Below are 9,073 nucleotides of genomic sequence, written 5' to 3'. Positions count from 1 at the left end.
GTTTCTCAAGATACAAATGAAGAAATATCAGAAAGGTGAAGCCAAAGACCTTGTTTGAATTTTAAGGCATTGTTCTCCAAACGCAGTCAAATACAAAGGTTACCAGTCACAATATCTTCCATAATAAGTTGCTTTTCCTGTCTCCTGCCTGTGATATTTATTAAAGCATTGAACCAGGGGAAGATATTTATTTAAGCATTGAACCAGGGGAATTTTTTTAGGAAGTACCAGGGATTGAACCTGGGACCTCATACATGGGAAGCAGGTGCTCAAACCACTGAGCTACACCCACTCCCCCAGGGTTGTTTTCTTTTTTAATTCAAGGCTTGCTTTGGGGTTTGTTGAGGTTCACAAGTCAATAAAGGTCATAATTGTTTGAAGTGGCTGTCATGGAAGCAACTTCCAATCCCCCCCCCCAAATAATTCTGTTAACCTTCATAAAAGCAGAATGACACAAGAAAGAATCAGGCTCTTCTTATGTCCCTTTTCTATTTTTCTCCCCAGATGAGTTGTATGCCCTGCCTTGTCATATTTTTTAAATGTTATTAGTTCTTGAGCCAGATAATTAAAGTCTGCTCAGGGAACTTATTTGGTTTCAAGTTCCAGGACGAATGCCAAAGCTTGGCTCTAGATAACATTCCCTTCTGGCGAAGCCCTGAGCAATCTGGATGGTGTGTAGTAACTTCACCTGCTTTGGGGTTGAGGATTTGCTCTGACCTGAATGAATGAAATCTAGGGGCTCTAACCATGATAATCCACACCAGACAAACGGTGAAACTCCTAGAAATTGAGTCTCCCATGACTATCTCCTTTCTCAAACTGCCTGTCTTTATAAAGCAAAGGAAACAATGGGGCTCAGGGAGTCAAGCCACCAGGTTGGCAACCTATCACAGGCACGTTGCCTTCCATACCATTTCCTTTTCCCGGGACATGTCAAGGAAGACCAACTGAAAATTACCACGTTACTATGTGTATTAAGCACCCTTGTGCCAGACACTTTAATAGATATCTTATATATTATCTCATTTAATTTCAGAAGAGGGTATAGAGGCATAGTTAAGAGCATGGGCTCTGGTCTCAGGATCACCTCGGTTCAAATCCTGGCTCTACTGCTTCTTAGCTGTTTGGTCTTAAGCCAGATCTCCTTGTGTTACTTTTTCTGTCATAGAAAAGCCTACCTCCTGAGTTCTCTCTTGGAAATGATATAATGCTTGTAACATATTTAGTATAGTGCCTAGCTGGCACATGGACAGTGCTCATTACAAGTTGGGTATTATCGTCATGATAATCCTGTGAAATAGGTAGCATTAGCCCCATTTCATGGTTGAAAATATTGAGACACAGACGGGTTAATCTGATGGTTTGCAAAGTCTGGTCTCTGGGAACTTGTTAGAAATGCGTATTCTTGTGCCCACTCCAGACTTGCTGGATCAGAAGTTTGGGGATGGGCCCCAGCAATCTGTGTTTATGTAACCATTTAGGGGATGCCGATGCATGCTAAACCAGCATCCATGTGGAATCTAAGCCCCTCCTTGATATAGATGTGGAGTGGACACAACCATTCTAAGGTCCACAGGATGGAGGAATAGAGTATGGATTGGAGTGGACTTCATGAACTATTGTGATTAGTAATCGAAGAAAATGTGGCATTGGTGTGGAGAAAGTGGCCATGGTGGCTGCTGGGGGTAGGGAGTGGGAGGAAGAGATGAGATGTGGGGGCATTTTCGGGACTTGGGGTTGTCCTGGGTGGTGCTGCAGGGACAGTTACTGGACATTGTATGTCCTCCCATGGCCCACTGGGTGGACTGTGGGAGAGTGAGGACTATGATGTGGACCATTGACCATGGGGTGCAGCGGTGCTCAGAGATGTATTCACCAAATGCAATTAATGTCTCATGATGATTGAGGAGGTTGTTTTTATGGGGGGAGGAGTGGGGAGAGGGGGTGGGGGGGTATATGGGGACCTCATATTTTTTTAATGTAACATTAAAAAAATAAATAAAGACAAAAAAATAAAAAAGAAATAAAAAAAGAAAATTTGAGATCCACTGGGTAAATCAATTTGTCCAAAGTTCTGCAACTTTTAAGTAATGAAATCAAGATTCAGTGTGATTCAAAAGTCTGTATTCTTTCCATATGCATGCTATAAATTCAAATCCAGGGAAGTGGACCTGCCTCAATGGTTAGAGTGTATACCTACCACATGGGAGGTCCACGGTTCTAACCCGGGGCCTCCTTGACCTATGTGGAGCTGGCCCACATGCAGTGCAGATACACACAGGGGGTGCCGTGCCACGCAGGGGTGTGCCCGGCATGGAAGGGCCCTATGCACAGGGGGTGTGCCCTATAGGGAGAGCTGCCCAGCGCGAAAGAAAGTTCAGCCTGCCCAGGAGTGGCAGTGCACACGTGGAGAGCTGACGCAGCAAGATGAGGCAGCAAGATGACGCAGCAAGATTACACAACAACAACAACAACAAAAACAAGACACAGATTCCCGGTGCCGCTGACAGGAATGGAAGCAGACACAGAGGAACGCACAGTGAATGAGCACAGAGAGCAGATAACTGGGGGGAGGGGGAGGAGACTGGGAGAAAAATAAAAAATAAATCTTTTTAAAAAATTCAATTCCAGGCAGGAATTGCATGCTTTCCCTCATGGTTCTGACCACGTATCACTGAGATATGTCCTCCTTTCTCCATATTCCCAAACCTTGTTTCTGTCTTGTCAGAGTAGCAACCCCTGCCTTAGTTCTGCTATGAGAATCTTCTGTTTTCTTTTCCCAAGTTCATATAGCAGTAAAAATCCTGGGAGTGATGAGAGCTGGAATAGAAGATTGTGCTGTGATAAGAAAAACTCATTATTTTGATTACTGACCTTTTCACCCAGACACTCCCTCTACATTATATCCAGACTTCAAAATGTGATTAAAAGAAACAATTGAATTGTATAATTTTTCCTCCTTCCTCCCAAATCTAAAAGGACCCAAGACTGCAAGCTTACACATCAGTCTAGGTCTCCCACTCAACTATGCTAGGTCTAGGACAGGTGACAGGTATGGAGGTAAAAATAACATGGAAAAATATTCTGATCCTTGAACCATCATTCCAGCTCTTCTCTTTCATGGGAAATGATGCCCCCCCCCACTAGCACACACTGCATATTCTGGACACCATTGCCCTTTGTTGGACTTGGCATAAAGTAGGGACAAAATTCTTTCTGTGGCTAACAGTCATAAATGTCTACCCTCGTGGGATCATGATGCCAATGTTCAGAGGACTCTGGAGAATGACTTAGTAACTAAAGCATACAAAAGAAGGATAAGATCCCTTAAACAGGTACATCTAGAACTTGGTAGAGTAAAACAAACCCACTTTACCTGTTGGCTCGAGGTCTCTATGACCATCTTCATTTCTTCTTGAGTCATTGTCCTTCCAATTCATCATTTTACCTTTCTCTGAACTAGAACACATCCAATCTACCTTGAAACTACCAAATGATTTCCTGAGACAACCAAGTATATTAATCAATCCATGGTGCAGTCCATAGCACATACACCAACCGCCATAGCTCTGACTTCCTTCTGCTGCATCAGTGGTCAAATGAACCAACTTAGAGCCAACAAATTCTGCTGGACCAGGTCAGGATCTGGGGCTCATTTGTTCTTCCACCAGGAGAGTTTGAATGGAAAAAAAGAACAAGGTGGAATAGCCTTATAAATAAACCAACCCAAAATGGTGTAGTGCATGATTACACTATTATGAACTAAATGTATTGTGTAAACTTATGGAGTTAATTAGAATATAGGTCACCAGAAAATAGAATGAGGGTAGAGAATAGAAAGCTAAGGGTTAATCTGTGCAGAATGGGTAAAAAAGGTCTTTAGAAATGGTGAAAGCACGTCATAGTGTTTCTAACTAGCTATTTAGATGGGTATGACAGTGGTTGAAAGGGAAAGTCTTAGGTCATGTTGAGAAGGAAACCACTAGAAAAGCTAAAAATGTAACATGGGACTGTACAGCATAGTGAAACGTCATGTGAAATACGAATATGGGTGATATTGCACGTATAAGACTGTTTTTACAAAACAAATACAAATAGAGAAAAGGAAACAGAATAGCAGCTATGTATAGCAGGGAAAGCATAAAGAGATTGAAGGGTGGTGGGGTTGTTTTATTATCAGAATACTGAAAATGCTCTGTGATTGATGTGATGCACAACCATGCGATTATACCATACAATCATTGATTGTACATTTTGGATAGACTTATGCTTTATTAATATGTATCAATAAAACTGATTTGTTAAAATTTAAAAAATAAAGGGAATGTACCCTAGACCAGTTACCATGTTATACATTCCTTCTGGACTTTGGGGTTAAGAAGAATGAGCTGAGAGTGAAGTATGGATCCTATTGCATTGCACAGCAAGTGCTTCCATGCTCCTCTCTGGTAGAGCCAGCTGGGAGTGGTGGTGTCAATTTTTAATTCAGTGATGATTAAAGCTGAAATTGCTGCAAACAAATGTGAAGAGATGTTCCAGGTTTTATACAGCAAGCAGAAGAAGCTGGGCAAGGTGAATAAGCGTATGATGTACACAATGTGGGATGAAGTCCTAAAGAGGAAACCACTTGCACACCATCCTGAAACTTGATGCACCTGAGCTTATTTGATAGCGTGCTCCCCTAGAAACCAAGGGGGCCACTCACCCCCACACCATTATGGCTACATATCCACCCAGATTAGGGAGGGGGTGGGCAAATCAAGCTGAATCTTTCCCCTGGCAGAGGGGAGACTGGTGTGTGGCTGCCCTGCCAGATGCCAGAAGTTACCAAAAATATTTCCTCTATTAACCCATCTGAGGGCTGAAGCCAGAGGATTTTCACTTTAATAGGTTCATGTTAGCAAACAGAATCTAAAAAGTAAAAAACTACAGTTGATAAAGTAAAACTGTAATATTCAAGTGAACTCTAGAGGTATTCTACATTCAAGAATAACTACAAGTACAAATAAAATTCAGTCTTTAAAACAACCATTCCAGATATAACAAACACCATAATTAACTGCCACTTGGTGGCCCATAACTAAGCCAAAACTTCCTATTGGTCTTTCCCCAAGGCCATAACTTGAGAGAGGTAACTATTCCCCTCAGAGATGTACTGTAGACATATCTCACTCCTAGAGTCCATGTGTCACATCAATTACTGCAAGCAAAAAACCTTACCCACTTTATCTTCCATGCACAGCCTTCTTTCATTACCAACTGATTCCCGAATAGAAATATCTGTTCTATGACCTTACAAAATTCAGATGTGCTGCTATATTCTAGTTTTATAGTGACTACCCCAGATTTTGGGGTATCCTATTTCCTATTTTGTTGCTTAAGACTATCTCCCTTCCTTACAAAGCTGATAAATCTCAGGAGCTGTTTTAGTTTTGCCAAAGCACTGCCAATGCAAAGTACCAGAAACATGTTGGCTTTTATAAAGGGGATTTATTTGGGGGTAAAGGCTTCAGTTCCAAGGCCATGAAAAGTCCAACTCAATGAACCATAAGAGGCACTTTCTCACCTAAATGTTGAAGATGACAGGTGATCTCTGTCTGGTTGCTGCCTTCCCCCAGGTCTGTACAATCTCCCAGAGCTCAGATGAGGGCATCCAGGCATAGGACTCGTCTCTTACCGGGCCTCTTCTCTCAGGCTCAGCTGCTCTACTTTTTTCCCTATTTCAGCTGCAAGCTATCAGGCAAATGGCTCATCTCTTCCCGGGCCTCAGTTTCCTGAGCCTCTCCTTTCCACCACATGGTAACACCAAATATGGCATAGCTCTCTTTTCCATTTTTCATCAGACCCAGCAAGAGAGCGAAGACTCAACCTGAGCCATGCCTCGCTGAGGTCGTCTAGTTAAAAAAAGGTCTCACACCCACAGGAGTGTACCAGGCCACAAACAATCTTTTTCTGGAATTCATAAAATAATTTCAAACTGCCACAGGAGACAGGAGTGAAGGCCATAGGCCAGGGAAAATGAAGACATCAAGAAAAGTTCAATAAATGGTATAATGTATTTTCAGAGTCTAAAATTAGAACTTCTTTTTGATTTACAGCCCTATTTTTCTGATACAATTTACAGTTCTTCTCTCTTCTAAAAACTTCACTTAATTCCTACTCTGAAAGAAGTCAGAGGCAAAGGAGTTAAGGTAAAGTTAAGGATTGAGATAAATTCAAGTACAGTGGTGAAGCAAGACAGAGTCCCTTCATGGTGGTTTTTAGTGAGTGGGATGTGACTGTATGATGAGTTTCAGAGCAATGGCAACTAAAGAACTGAAAAGACATAGAGACACATTTCTCAGTGGTGACAATGGAAGAGGTAGGATAAGAGAACCAGAAGTTGTAATGACCAATAAGCCACCCATCCTCCCAGAACCAGTAGATGTGTACTCTGAAAATAAGACACTTTCCTTGGAATATGAATTATCTGTAAATGCCTTTTTATATATACAAGAAGGTATCTACATTATACCATTAAAATTAGAAGTATTTTGAAACTTTTTTCACTGTTGACACTTCAGTTCTATTTTTTTAGGTATTCCATATATAATTTATATATAATTTCATATGCAATGGACTGTAAACATCACATTTAAGCATTGATTTCATTATAAGAGAGGAAAGTTGTTGATAACCTTTATATCGGGACTGTGACAAAGGTGTAATGAAACTTAAGCTTCAGTTCTTCTCACTTGCATAGATCTCTTCCAAAACTCTGAAAGTGGCCCTGACAATGTGTTCACACAGCCAATGTTTTTGTCAATTTTGAAAAAGAAATTTTAATCTCAGTTGGTTAATACCCTGGTCTCTTTCTACTCTGACATCCCTTCTGTCATACTTTTTGTGTCAGCTAGGCTTGAAGCAGAAGTATTTTGGAGATCCAGTTAAGGGGAAGTTTATTTGGGCTCACTTCTGGCAGGAGTTCTAGAGGAAGAGGAATCCAGTTTGAAATGGAACCAGAATCTGGAATGCAGAAAATTTTTCCAATCAGATCCATAAAACGTAAGCAGAAGATTTGTCTTTCTTTTATGTTCCATCAAAATGGATGCTCTGTCAGGAAAGTGCCTTATAAGGTATAGTGGAAAGCTTTTGGGCTTTGAAGGCAGACATGTCTAAGTTTGAATCATGTGTCTTTAACATCTATAAACATGTTTACTCTTACATAAGATAGGAATGATAAAAAGTAACTTTTGAAATTGTTATAATAGCTAACATTCATAGAGCCTTTTATTGGGTATCTGGAACTAGGCTTCACAACAACCCTGATGGATATTATTCCCATTTTACAGATGGCAAAGGGTTAAGGAATTTACCCAAGTCACAGGGTAAGCAGTGAAGCTGAAACCTGAATCCCAGCAGCTTGGCTCTAGAGGCAGCCCCTTTAACTACTACACTCTTACTATAAAGATACAGGAATGTGTCTAGCACAGAGCCAGGCAGAGTCATAATCTAAAAAATGGTAAGGACTGTTAGATAACCCATTATGGGCCTCTTTGCCTGCTAGTTGCCATTGTCAATGGTACTAACCAGTTCAATTCCAGAGTTGGCCCAGTGGTCTCTGTTCCTTTCTCCTATGTGGTTTCTTTCTCTAAAAGCATGCACTGTGTTTTTTTAATAACCTAAGTTACTTTGGGAATTATAAACAAATATGTAAATTGATGCTATTATGCAATCTTAATAAGGTATTATGATTGTTGATATAATCACCATCATTATTGAAATGTTCTAAATTCTTGTTAAAAGTCATTTGCATAATCTTTTAAAATAATTGACCTTTCTGGAATTGCTATATAACCTTTAGTCTTACTAAACATGCCTTGTTTCAACCATACTATTTGAATCTTGTAGCTGCTAGGGATGAGATTACACAACTTCAGAGTGTTTTTCTCTTCTCCATTCAACCAATACTGTTTACCATGTAGCAGGTATTGTCCTCAACTTTTTTTGTATATATAATTGTTGCATAGTTGTATCCAAGGGCTAAATATATTTTTGCTTTCGTTTTTACATTAAAATTTTCCAGGTCTTCATAATTATAATTTTAATGACTGTATAATATTCCATTTGATATTATCTGCCATTCTATACAATTTATTAACCTATTCTTGGGTATTTAAATAATGCTTAGGCACTAGAAATAATGTTAGCATGGACATGTTTGTACATAAACTCTTTTCCTTTGTATTGTTTCCTTATATTAAATTCCTATCAAAAGAATCTGAACATTTTTAGACAGAAAATTGCATTCCAAAAGAATTTAAGAATTTACTCTTCCACTCTTCCAGAATATACCAACTTCACTAATTGCCAACATTTGAGTATTATCACTAAAAAGCTGTATTAAGTTAGCAGGTATAAAATGGCACCTGCTCTCTCTTTAACAATGCATCTCTCAATTTAGTGAGGTTAACCATTCTACTTTTAAAAATATGTTTACTCTTAAATGATCTGCAATGGGGATATATAAAGTGCACCAGCTCTGACATTAAACAAGGACATTAACCACAGTGAATATCAGTTATATGTGGCAAATATTCATATGAAGATGAAAGTGGAGACCATAGTAAAGGGAGTGCAGGCTCTAAAGGTTGTCCAAACTTGCATTCAAATCCTTGTTCTTCCACTTACCAACAGGGAGACCCTGGTCCTTAAGTTCATGTAGAATCCAAGCCACTTAAGCAACTTCTGAGGCAAGAATATGGCATTTATTAAAAGCCTCTGACATTTCATTTTTGCATATGGGTGATACCCAAACTCAGAAATTAAGGCACTAGTTGAATAAACATTAATACCAGTTGCCCCTATCATTGATAAGAGAATGTAAACATCTGTTATTTCCCACCCCTAAAATTACCTATTAACTAATTTCCTTGAACTTAAATAGTATAAAGATTACTGTTTTCAGTTGTCCTGAGTTTGTTGAATGCTTAACAGTGTCTCAAGCTGTTGAGTGTCTTGAGACCATATTCACTAACTAGAGAAGAACAGCTCAAAAGTCTCAGCGTTGAGAATGTGTCTGTTCTCTGATATT

At 39.7% G+C, this 9,073-nt stretch overlaps 1 non-coding gene across 1 annotated transcript; it reads right to left on the bottom strand.

Moving 5' to 3' along the window:
- Positions 1-219: 219 nt before the first annotated feature.
- On the bottom strand, positions 220-295 carry TRNAG-CCC (transfer RNA glycine (anticodon CCC)). Its single transcript has one exon. It is a non-coding gene; the product is annotated as a tRNA-Gly (tRNA).
- Between the last annotated feature and the right edge of the window lie 8,778 nt (positions 296-9,073).

The sequence above is a fragment of the Dasypus novemcinctus genome, chromosome 4 (assembly GCF_030445035.2).
Source record: "Dasypus novemcinctus isolate mDasNov1 chromosome 4, mDasNov1.1.hap2, whole genome shotgun sequence".
Lineage (NCBI taxonomy): Eukaryota > Metazoa > Chordata > Mammalia > Cingulata > Dasypodidae > Dasypus > Dasypus novemcinctus.
This window is presented reverse-complemented; position numbering and strand designations above follow the sequence as displayed.